Source organism: Lissotriton helveticus, chromosome 1_2, assembly GCF_964261635.1.
Source record: "Lissotriton helveticus chromosome 1_2, aLisHel1.1, whole genome shotgun sequence".
NCBI classification, from domain to species: domain Eukaryota; kingdom Metazoa; phylum Chordata; class Amphibia; order Caudata; family Salamandridae; genus Lissotriton; species Lissotriton helveticus.
This window is the reverse complement of record NC_136058.1, coordinates 334254509-334267369: the sequence shown is the minus strand read 5'-3', so window position 1 is coordinate 334267369 and position 12861 is coordinate 334254509. Positions and strand designations below refer to the sequence as shown.

At 48.2% G+C, this 12861-nt stretch overlaps 2 non-coding genes across 2 annotated transcripts; one reads left to right on the top strand and one right to left on the bottom strand.

The window, feature by feature from the left end:
* Positions 1-2772: 2772 nt before the first annotated feature.
* TRNAE-CUC (transfer RNA glutamic acid (anticodon CUC)) lies at positions 2773-2844 on the bottom strand. Its single transcript has one exon. It is a non-coding gene; the product is annotated as a tRNA-Glu (tRNA).
* An 866-nt stretch (positions 2845-3710) lies between these two features.
* Positions 3711-3796, top strand: TRNAY-GUA (transfer RNA tyrosine (anticodon GUA)). Its single transcript is given in 2 exon segments — positions 3711-3747; positions 3761-3796. It is a non-coding gene; the product is annotated as a tRNA-Tyr (tRNA).
* The last annotated feature ends 9065 nt before the right edge of the window (positions 3797-12861 follow it).

Here is a 12861-nt window from a genome sequence, read left to right as displayed (position 1 = left end):
GGGGTTCTTCTTGTGTTATTGACACACGATATTAATATCCTCTTTCTATGTAGACTCGACTAAGGTCTCTCCCAGAGACTGTTTTTAGACCATGCACTACTTGAGCTTCTTACATGTCACTATATGACACTATATTACCTTCTCCTACCACTCTCCAGTGTCACCTGCGTAACTGCCTTTATTCATTCTCCAGTGTGTTTGTGTGCTTAATACACGTATCATTACGAACTCTCGTCCTTTTCATTTACGTGACCCCCTTCTATTTGCCTGTAACTACGCTTGGGCTCGGGCTTGCAGTGTGTGTGGGGGCTTGCAGTGTGTTGGGGGGCTTGCAGTGTGTGTGAGGGCTTGCAGTGTGTTGGGGGGGCTTGCAGTGTGTGGGGGGGCTCGCAGTGTGTGGGGGGGCTTGCAGTGTGTGGGGGGGCTCGCAGTGTGTGGGGGGGCTCGCAGTGTGTGGGGGGGCTCGCAGTGTGTTGGGGGGCTTGCAGTGTGTTGGGGGGCTTGCAGTGTGTGGGGGGGCTTGCAGTGTGTGTGGGGGCTTGCAGTGTGTGTGGGGGCTTGCAGTGTGTTGGGGGGCTTGCAGTGTGTTGGGGGGCTCGCAGTGTATGGGGGGCTCGCAGTGTGTGGGGGGGCTTGCAGTGTGTGGGGGGCTCACAGTGTGTGGGGGGGCTCGCACTGTGTGTGGGGGCTTGCAGTGTGTTGGGGGGCTTGCAGTGTGTTGGGGGGCTTGCAGTGTGTGGGGGGGCTTGCAGTGTGTGGGGGGGCTTGCAGTGTGTGGGGGGGCTTGCAGTGTGTGTGGGGGGCTCGTAGTGTGTGTGGGGGACTCGCAGTGTGTGGGGGGGCTCGCAGTGTGTAGGGAGGCTCTGTGGGTGTGTGGGGGGGGCTTTGTATGGCTGTGTGTGTGGGGGGCTCTGTGTGGGTGTGTATGTGGGGGGCTCTGTGTGGGTGTGTGTGTGGGGAGGCCTCTGAGTGTGTATTGGGGGGGCTCTCTGTGGGTGTTTGTGTGTGTCATTTGCGAGAGATAAAGCTAGTGGCATTGTAAATGACAATGCCATTTATTTATGTTAAAAAAACATAAATAAAAATATTGTCAAGAGCAATGCCAATAGCTCAAACTTTAACAAAGGCAAAACCATTGCATTGTAAATGCTTGTTTTAACATGGAGACTGGTGTTTACGAATTCCTCTCACTTTGCAGTCAGGAAAAGAAAGAAAATTATCTTACAACCCTGGTGGCTACACAAAGTGTAAAAGGAAAGCTGGGAGATGTAATTTCCTCCTAACTCACAACAACATGGAAATAAACTTTGCACTTCAGCAGTCAGGAAAGAAGATGAAGCACATTTTTGTTATAATTCAGAGCCTGCGGGATCTTCCTCAGCATAATAAAAGTCAACTTCATCCTCATAATAGTCACCCATTTCGACCAGAAAAGGTATTATAGCCCAAAGGAGGAGAAGTTATAAATATCAACACCCAAAGGGCAATGCAGGGGGAGTGTACACCCCAAAGCAAGCCAAACACAGCAGGAGAACCTGTCAAAATTGGTAAAGTGTGGAGGGAGGGCTTGCTAAAAAACTCTAGGCAAAGCCTATTCCAAAATTTTACAACCCTAGAACTATTAGAACCAGGGCGTGAGGGGCCTAACGACCAGGCAGGTGGGCAAAAGGCAGAAGCCAATTCACTTATCTCCTGAGGAGAAATAACTGGAAACGCGCAGGAAAAAGCAACAAAGTCTCTCCAGTGAAGCGCAGTTCCTCCGTCGGCCGCTGAGGCAACAAGACGGGCGATACTGCGCATGCGTGACCAGCGAGCCTGCCGAAAATGAGAGACGCGCGAGAAGGATGCACGTCTCTCAGCCCCGTCTCCCGCTCCACCAAGTGAACAAACAGATGCCGAAGGCAAGCCTGCAACCGGGGGGGTAAGCACACGCCCCCGAAGCACACCGAGCGCAAGCGGCGAAAAAGGCAATAAAGTAATGCGTACAAAGCAGCAATTGAAAGCGCAAGAACCGGAAGGTTCAGAAATTAGCATATAACAACAGCGCTAAACAGAGCAACAAAACGCGTTAATAAAAACCAATAACAATTTAGCACAAATGCAAAGTAGATGAAAAGTGCACTTAACTGGCTGCGGAGCAGCAAAGAAAGAGGAAGTTGGGACGTCTATGGTTCTTTATATACTGTTTATGTACTCTATGGTTACCCAGGGTTTATGGGTAATGTAGTTTTTCGTTTTTTCTTTACTGTATCTTGATTGGCTGCTGTATTTCAGTAAAGAAATTGAGATAAGCATAATCGGAGCCTCCGTCCTGACATAGAATTATAGCCTTCACAAACGTGGATCAGAGAAACAAGAGCTTAAACTGTAACTGTCCCCACTTGTACAGGTATAAACACACCTCCTCACCTCGAAGTCACCACTAGTTGTATGAACTCCTAGTTCTAAGAAAACCCGGAAACAATGTGTCCAGGATCACACAGTTCATGGCGTTGACGCAAAAGTCTACAAAAGTATCCGTGGTCAGTGGCTGCACACAACATACACCTGTGGTAACCGAGCCACATGTGCGAGCTCCCCAGAGCTGGTCTGGAAAGGACGCCTTAAAACAAAAACACTCTAAAGATTAACACCTGTAGAACCTGTCTCTTTTTTATATGCCAAACACTTGTCTGCCGTGTGACACTACACCTGCATGAATGTATAATTTAGCATAAGTTTTAAAAAACTAAAGAAGGAATTTAAGCACTACGTATAGGATAAAATGTCACCTTCCCTGACCGGGAATCGAACCCGGGCCGCGGCGGTGAGAGCGCCGAATCCTAACCACTAGACCACCAGGGAGTGTGGCTTCAAGCATAGTGACATTAAATACCTGCAGAGTCACAGCTGTGAATAGTAGTGTTTACATAATCAGACACTGGTAGTTTTAATATAGATTTTACCGTCTTGCTGCCTGAACCCCAGAGTTACATCAACACTCAGCACAGGAGCAGCCCCTGCACAGTAAAGAAGGAGCAGCAGGAATGAACCCAGCGGCGCGCGGAGGCTGCGCTCAGAATACCCGAGCAGAAGCCAATGCCGCCCATCAGAGGAGCTGAGAGAGAAATATCCACGGGTCGCGGGTGTCTCAGACAGATCACACGTGTTAAAGGAGAATGCGCGAATAACCAGAGCACCCCCAGTAATCAGGGCTCGCGTCTTTTTATTACAATTCACATCTTATGAAAGAAAAGTGCGCGCCCATTACAGACACTTAAAAGCTCATTTCTGTCTCGAATCTTTTGTATTATGAAGCTTATGCATTTGTTACATCAAAAGCAGCGCCGTGAAGACGAGCCACAGCGAGGGACAGGAGGGTGAAATACACAGTGAAAGTGGGGGGTGCAAGAATGGACATGAAAGAAACACTGCAAGGGCCCCGCCCGTGGAGGACACGAGCCTCTTCCGGGGGTGGGGCGGGGGCCGAGCCCGGGGCTCCTGGGGGGGGGGGGGGGAGAGCAGCTCCTCCAGCAGAGACTGGATGGGAGAAGAGCTGGTTTCTTTTCAGCCCTTTGAGGGTGAGGGGGGGGGGGCTGCTGTGGAGAGGAAAGACTCCATTGGAGGGTTGGGTGTTCTCTCAAGCCCTTGATGTGGTGTTTGGAAGCAGAATGCCGGGCTCCCTGCCCGCTCCTCATGCCATATAGGCCTTGTCATCCCAACCAGTCTAGCCTTCGATAGCTCAGTTGGTAGAGCGGAGGACTGTAGTGGAGTGTCTGTCATCCTTAGGTCGCTGGTTCAAATCCGGCTCGAAGGACTTTTGCAAACTCTACACTTTTTTCTTCTGCTTTACAATAGAAAGCGCCTCTTTCTCAGACCCTCGCACGCCGGGGCTTCACCTTCACAACTCAGCTCTCTCCTCCTCTGGAGCAGCCCTGGGAGCTGGTGGTGGTGACTCTGGCCTCAGGTGATGCTGCTGAGAGCGTTTGCTGGGAGGCGAGAGGGAGGAGTGTGTGTCTATTTGTTGAGCCTGTATTGGTGTCAAAGAGCTGGGAAAATAGAAAGATCAGACATAGACAGGACAGGGCGGCTTGAAGTCTCGTTAAGGAGTTGCTCAGCAGACAGGTGTTCATCTGTTCCTCGTTAGTATAGTGGTCAGTATCCCCGCCTGTCACGCGGTAGACCCCCGACGGGGAGGATTTACTTTTATTTTTAAAGTCAGCTCTATTTTTAAAGCATGACAATTCTACCTCGTTTTTAAATGTCATCTACAATGTGACCCCCCTGCTATTGTGTACTGACGCTTTTCATTAGTGACATCATCTCCTATAGGTAAAAGATTTACTATTGCAATCTCATAACTTTTCAAATCAATCACGGGCGATTTTTAAGTCAGACACTTTTTGGGAAGCATTTCTGCCTTTTCATGTTCAGCTTCTGTGTACTTTATTGCAAAAAGAAACGTGCACTAAGGGTTATTGTTGACATCAAAATCAAAGGACTACATGATATATAAAATGCAGTTATGCTACTATCTTTCTTTCCACGCTACATAAATGAAATGATGGATCGGACTCTAAATGACGAATTGTTTTATAAGTCGATGAAACTTTTTTTAATCTCTATTTCAGTGCACTGGTTTACATCTTACAGGCACATTCTGCAAGTAAAAGTACCACTGGTCTGCACGTGCACTCCCCACCATCCTCATCAGAGATTTTATATTCCCTAAATCCAGGCATGAGTACCAAATCGCTTTCAGGTTATTGCAGTGTATTATGGGACTTGTAGTCCTGTTTCTAACACTCTAAACTCAGGCCGAGGGGAGCCAGCATCCAAAGTCACCCCCTGGGCTGGGTGAAGCGTTCATGCTCGTATCTGGGCTAACTTGAGAGCTTTGTCGAGGCCTCGGACGAGCTGAAGGGATCCCCGAGAAGGGCAGCTGCCCTCTTGCAGGGTTCCCTTAGAAGAGGCGCTGACCTAGAACTGTGACTGGTATTTTTCTGGATGGTTATAATTGGTTCTTGCTGTTTTCCCTCTCCAGTTCCTTGTGTCTTCTGAAGGTCCCTTGCATCTTCCAGGAAGGATACTCTCCCGAGTTCTGAGTCTATTTAAGGTTCATTAAATTCTCAATGGCGGAGGCAAACATTATTGTCATCCCCAAAGATGGGAAGGACCCTCAGTTCCCACAAAACAACAGGCCAATCTCCTTAATAAACGTGGATTGCAAAATCTATGCAAAAGCAATGGCAGCAAGACTAAATGCATACCTTCCCCTCCTCATACACAAAACACCAGTGGGCTACCTGAAAAACAGACTCTCACAAGATAACACCAGACTACTCTGCCACCTAATAAACCGCACCGCTAGCAGCACGGAGAAGGCCGTCATGATAGCACTAGACGCGGAAAAAGCCTTCGATAGAGTCTCATGGCCATTCCTAAACCAATGTATGCGCAAATTCGGACTAGGGGAAAAATACAGAGGCACGATTATGTCTCTGTACAAAAACCCACGGGCTCGAGTAGTGGTCAACGCAGCAACATCAGAAACACTCAACCTAAGCAGGGGAACGAGGCAAGGTTGCCCTCTATCACCAGGGCTATTCCTACTAGCACTAGAGCCACTCCTCCATATGATCAGGACAAACCCGCGGATCACAGGGGTGCAGGTAGAGGGCCAAGCCTTCAAACTTGCAGCATACGCGGACGACATCCTGATCACCACAAGCAACCCACAAGAGTCAATAGAGGCACTCGTACAGACAATAGAGGAATACGCACAAGTCTCAGGGTATAAACTTAACAGGGAGAAATCTGAGTGCAAACCAATGAACTGCCACACCACCAGAACAGTCCTAGGCACGTCCGGGTTGGCGTGGTTAACAAAACCCCTAAAATATCTGGGCCTTCTCTTCGGGGGGGACCTCAGATCAACCTTAGACCACAACGAGGAAGCGATACTGAAAAAGATCAAGACGAAACTAGACACATGGGGCCCCAAATTCGTCAGCTGGTGGGGAAGAATTGAGACAATCAAGATGATGATCACCCCTATGCTAAATTACCTGCTGTCCATGCTGCCACTAACTCTAACCACAGACTTCCACAAACACATGGACAAAGCCATCAACACGTTTCTATGGGGTGGGAAAAAAACAGGGAATAAGCCTAGCGAAACTCAGACTTAGAAGAGAACAGGGCGGACTGAACCTCACAAACTACAAGGCCTTCCAAATGGCATGCCTTGCCAAGCAGGGACTAGACTGGGTTGCCCCAATCCCAGACTACATGCCAGTATGGCTGGACCTGGAAAGGGGTATTCTAGGAGGAGCTGACCCGATCATGGCACTTACGGCTAACAAACACCCAGAAGTCAAAAACGCGATACTACACAACACAAAAACAGCGCTACTGAGGGTAGACAGGGAACTAGAAGTAAGCATCAGAGGCACCAAATGGGAATCAATATGATACAACACCAAAATCACATACATGGGCAAAGCGCTAGAGAGCAGAGAATGGCTCAGGAGAGGTATCACAACGCCAGCACAACTAGAAGTAGGGAACAACCCATTCACCTACAAGGCACTGCAGCAGACAACCAGGCTACCAGACAAGGAATTCTATGAATTCCTAAGACTCAAAGCAGCCATCACCAAAGCAAACCTTTCCAAACTCAAACCCACCATCCTACAGTATGCACAGAGCTAAAACAAGACAGGCCACCAAACAGCGCAGATCTACAAACTAATCACACCACGCACCACAACTCTTAACAACAAAACATTAGCCTTCTGGGAAGAAACCATACAGAGACCACTAAACGATGAAGAGAGGGCCAAATTATGGACATCATAAAATACTGGATCCTACACAGACTACATTGGACACCAGCGAAACTAGAAACAGTGGGGGCAAGCGGCAGCAGCACCTGCTGGAACTGCCATAAAGCAAGGGGTGACCTAGCCCACATGATATATGAATGTCCCAGAGTCAAAGCATTCTGGAACAAAGTATATAACCTCATAAACACAATCACGGGTTGCCAGATACAACGGGGTCTAGCAGGGATTGCCACCAGCTTCCTAGATACACAGCTTCATTCCAAAGAAGTACGCGACCTAGTCGACATTCTACTAACTGCCGCAGTGAAAACCATCCTGGGGAACTGGAAGAACATCACCAAAACCACCTTCAAACGCTGGTTCAACTGGGTAACATTCCTTCGAGGGGCAGACAACATTACCGCCAAGCACAAGGCGGCAAACCACACAGGCAAAGAAGACATGTGGGAAGCCCTCGATGCCTATCTAAAGAAGTGACCAGCAACCCCCCCCCCCTGCTTTTCTCTCTCTCTTCTCTCTTTCTATCTCTCTCTCTGGCTCCACTAGGCCAAAGTACATACAAAGTGCACACTATAAGAGCAGCCCAAACAAGACAACTGTATGTTTTTTTGTATATGTAAACATTTATTTTCAATAAAAATATTCGAAATAAAAAAAAAAAATTCTATGTCAGGACCGGAGTCTCAGATTATGCTTCTCAATTTCTTTACTGAAAATTCTCAGCAGCCAATCAGAAAGTAAAAACAAATAAACATACTACAATACCCTACAATACCCATAAACCCTAGTCGGTATCACATGACAACCATAGAGTAGACCCCTATATAAGGAGCATAAGAGAATAGAGCATCCTCTTTCTTTGCTGCTCCAAAGCCAGTTAAGTGCATTACTATTTCATTTATGACTGTTACTGTTTGTAGTTAATTGGTGCTTATTAGCGAGATTTACTTGTTTTTTGTATGCAGATTGATGTCCTGCACTTTATTGTTGCCCGCATCTCGTGCTAATGTGGGCTTTCATTCTTCTGCTTATCGTGCTTTTCCTGTGACCTTTCCCGTTGCTAGCGAGTTTGCCCTTGTGAGCGCTTTTCATTTCAGAGCGCGGTTCGTGCTGCAGCGGGTGCCGGTTTCGATTCCGGTTTTCCGCTTTGTACTCGCTTTTGTTTTGTTTTGTTTGGAGCGCTCTCAGCCTCCGTTAACCAGGCGTGCCGTGCCTTGGTTGCCTCAAGTGGAGTGGGAGAGTCGGGGTGGGGTCGTGCGTCGATCGACGCGCAGTCCTCTTTCTTTTTCTGCAGTCAGGCCGGCCTGCGCATGCACGGCAGCCATTTTGTCTCAGAAAATGCTGGTTTTTTTTCGTGTTTGGAGCGCGGAAGCAGCGCATTAACTAGCTCAATACCCACACGACTGCTAGAAAACCCCAAAGGACGCTCATATCAGCTTTTTGGCATTTGGGCAGTAAACTAATGCATAGGCTTTGCCTAGAGTGGGTTCTATAGGTAATCCCTCCCTCCACATTTAATATTGCTTACACACTTTGACTATTGTGTGTTTTGGCTTGTCTGGGGTTGCCTCTCCCCCTTATTTACACTGTCACTCCTGCTAGTGTTTACTGTTGTTCTGTGTTGACAGTGTATTTTGGCTCCATCTTCCTGTTGTGGGTTTATCTGACATTTCTAAGTGTCATCATGTCAGAATACTATTATGAGGAAAACTATTTTGAAGAGATCCCTTCGGGGTCATTGGAGCATGAGCTTGTTGAGGCTCTAGATGTTGGAGTGCAGCACTCCGTTAATAAGGCCATGGTGAAGGCCATTAAACCATTGAAGAGACATTTATGTAATTATGCCCTTCAGCAGGGATGGCTTCAGGGCTCTAAGTCCCATTCTGCTTCTGACGGTAAGGGTTCAAAGAAATCCACATTCTTCAGATTTTGCCAAGCTGGCTAAGACCTTGTCTTCTGAACACTCGTATGGGTCTTCCTCCAAGGCCGCACCTTCTAGTTCACCTCTAGGGAACGACACCTCTTCTTCCTCTGATACTGTGTCTGAGCCGGAAGTCCCCCCCCTGCAAAGAAACAACGCAAAGAGTGTTGTGTAGATGCCCCGTCTCACTCAAACTTGCTAAATTTTGACCCCGCCGAAATTGTCCACCCTAACTCTTCCTCCTGGCTTCCCTCTACGGAGGTTGCTGAGTATGTTCAGTACAGACTGCGACAGATGTTTGATAAAGATGTCAGGGCGCGTTTGCGCTCAGAATGTCCACGACCGGATCTTGCAGACAAGGTGGCGCCACTCCTGAAGTGGATCCATCAATGTTAACGTATCTTAATAAGTACACGAAAGGTCCAGAAAAGGGAATTGATTGTGCCTGGAGATCCTGTCAGTATCGGTTGCTGGACTTGACGAGCCCTTTGACCAAAATTTTGGATTTGGGTTTCAAGTCAAAATCCACTGGCCAGATCATAATCGGGATGATCTGATAGGATGGGCTCAGCAAGCCATCTGTCTTTTGGGCAATGCCAATTGTGCTATGTCCTGTGAGCGGCGTCACTCTATTCTTTTGAAGCTCGATCCCAAGTTAGCTGAATTGTCGACCTCTGAATCCGGTCCCTTGGCGCAGGGCCTCCTTTTCGGACAACCTTTCCTGAAAGAGTTGACCAAGTTTGTTGCTACATTCAGTGGCCTTGACAAGGCGCAGGGTTACTTTAAACGGGCGTTTTGTCCGATTTTTCGAAGGGCCAGATGACATAAGGGGTGGTCGCTCGGCCGTGGTTACCAACAAGGCACCCAAAGGGGCAATAATTCCCAGCGTGGGAGATATCAAGAATCCAACTCCTCCGCCTCCTTCTACCCCACGCGTGGATCTCGAAACAACAACAAAAAAGGTCGATATGGAGGTAACCAAGGAGGACAGCGTGATGCCGCAGCTTCAGGTAAGCCTGATTCCCTTTTCAGGAGTTCAATTGAGGGGTTGAATCCAGTTTTTTCTCCACAGTTGGCAAGGGATCTCGCAAGATGCATGGATCCTGGATACAGTGCAAGGTTACAAGATAGAGTTCCTTCACTCTCTCGCTCAGACTCGTCCTCCTAGTCCCATGCTTTTTTCCCTTCAAGATCAACTGTTCATTTCCAGCGAGATCGAGTCTCTGCTTCAGAAAGGGGCCATTGTGCAGAGAACTCGTCACCCTAAAGGCTTTGTCAGCAACGTCTTCCTAGTTCAGAAGAAGGGGGGTGGTCAGGCTTGCTTTAAATCTCAGGGAGTTCAAGGGATGGGTTGTATATTGTCACTTCAAGATGGAGCGGATCCATCTTCTTTGCGATCTTCTTCAAGAAGGGGACTGGATGGTCCGCATAGATCTGAAAGATGCCTATCTGTCAGTGCCCATTTACAGACCACATCAGCGTTTTCTTCAATTCCAATGGCTGGGGATATGGTACGAGTACCGAGTCATTCCTTTCGGCCTCTCGCCAGCCCCTTCGTGCTTCACGAAGCTTCTGAAGCCTGTAGTCGAACTTCTTTGAGCCCGAGGTGTTCGCCACATTATCTATCTGGACGACATCCTCATCATGGGTCAGTGTCCCCGTCTTCTAATGCAACATCTTGCCTGGACTATAGATCTGTTGCAGAATATGGATTTCTTGATCAATCCTCAGAAGTCCATTTTGATTCCCTCTCAGTCTATCGAGTTCCCTAGTTTCCTAGTCAACTCCATCACTTGTCAACTCCTCTTGCCCACTCAGAATATCGGATCGATCAAGAGAGAGTTGATGTTGATTTTGAACAGGCAGACTGTGTCCTTGAGGTCTGTAGTCCGGGTCGTCAGATTGTTAGCTTCATCTATCCAAGCGATCTTCCCGGGGCCCCTTCATTACCGAGCACTCCAACGACTCAAAATGTGACATCTCCAGAAAGGCCTCAAGTATTCCGACCAGATTCCTCTCTGGGAGGAGGCGAGGTAGGGGATGTTGTGGTGGCTGGAACATATGGAGTCGTGGAACGGTCGAGCCCTATTCGGCACCACTCCAAAGGTGGTGATCGAGTCCGATGCCAGTCGGTGGGGCTGGGGAGCCTGGTGGGGTCAACTGTCCAGAGGCGGTCAGTGGTCTCCGGAGGAATTGGATCTCCACATCAATTGCCTAGAGCTTCTGGCGGCATCCCGTCAGACGAATTGTTGCATTCTTCTCCGCATGGACAACGTGTCAGCGGTTCGCTAGGTGAACAAGTTGGGTGGGACCCGGTCCCGACTGCTGGTGGAAATCGCCAAGGACTTTTGGCATTTTTGCCTGCAGAACAAACAGTTTGTAGTGGCGGAATATCTTCCAGGGTGCAGCAACCAAGTTGCCGATTAGAATTCCCGACATCTCCGGGACTTCAGCGACTGGAGGCTTCACCCTCGAGTGTTCCGTTTGTTGACCAAGATGTAGGGCCCTTGCCAGATAGATATGTTTGCCTCCAGACTCAACAAACCGATTCCAGTGTTCCTCAGCTGGCGTAAGGATCCGGAAGCTCTAGCCATGGATGCTTTTCTGCAGGTGTGGCCTCCAGCGCTTTGTTATGCGTTCCCTCCGTTTGTGATGATTTCGAGAGTCCTGGCCTGACCCAAGTGTTAACAATCAGAATTGATTCTGATCACTCCTCTCTGGAGGGCTCATGTGGGGTTCCCGGTCCTTCTGGAAATGTTATATGTGATTCCAGTCCTTTTTCCCCAGAGGTGGAATCTGTTGCTGGACCCTCTCAAATCTCTGCATCCCTTGATGACAATGGGTCAACTCATGCTAGTTGCCTGGTGAATTTCGGGGATCGTTGTCAAGTCCCAGGCCTTTCAAGAGAAGCTTCTAGATTTATCAGCGAGGCTTGGCCGCCCAACAGACACAAACATGCATGGAATCGATAGTGTGATTAGTGCTCTCAATGGGAGGTGGATCCCTCTGCAGCAGATGTCTTCTTGGTAGTGAACTTCCTTGTGTCTTTCGCCGCTTCAGGTCTTGCTTATCGTACTGTCAATAATTTCCACTCGGCCATCTCGGGGGGTCACACACCCATTGACGGTAAACCACTTGGTGAACACCCATTATTAGGTAAATTACTATGGGGTATCCGGTTGGTAAAACCCACTCGTGCTACATACTCAGAACTTTGGGATATCTCCACTGTCTTGCGTTTCTTGGACTCCTGGCCTAGTAATCAATGTTTACCTCATAAATAGCTTTCTGCCAAACTCGCTTTGTTTCTTTGTCTAGTATCCTGTAAACGCCTGTCTGATATTCGTGCTTTGGATCTGGCTGGTTGCAGATTCTCTCCGGAGGGTGTTACTTTTTTGGTCGCCAGACGCACTAAGTGTAACACCACTTCTGACACTTATCCCGCACTCCCTGACAATCCTAAATTGTGCGTGGTGCAATGTATCTGGGATTACGAGGTGAGAACGGCAGATTTTCGTCAAGATATGGCAGGTCAATTGTTGATTGCTCCACAGAAACCTTTTCGCCCAGTGACCCCAGGTACTCTAGCAAGATGGGTGCATTGGCTCATGGGCGAGGCTGGTATTGATGTTTCCAGGTTTGGTGCCCATTCTGCTCATGGTGCTATGGCCTCTAAGGCTTTTTCTGTGGGGGCAGTCTATTAGACATTATGAATACAGCTGATTGGTCCTCTGAATTTACATTTAATACTTTCTATTATAAACCTATTGTGAATGTTGCATCTGTTGTGGTGGCGGAGCTTTAAATAAGCATAATCGGAGCCTCCGGTCCTGACATAGAATTCAAAATTTGCGAACATTCGTGACAAGAATTTTCAATTCTATTAAGGACACGGAGGCGAGGATTATCCCACCCATATTTCAGTACTATGATGTCTGTTTTGCATTTTTGATATACTGCAATGTATACTTATGCTGTTTTTTACCCTTCCCTTTTAATATGTCTCCTTTTGGGAGTGTGGTATTATGGCTTTGTCTTCCAATTTCAGGTTCTGAGCTCAAGTAAGGTTTGACGACGTTCACCTTTACGGAGCGTCTTCGTGGTCTCCAGCAG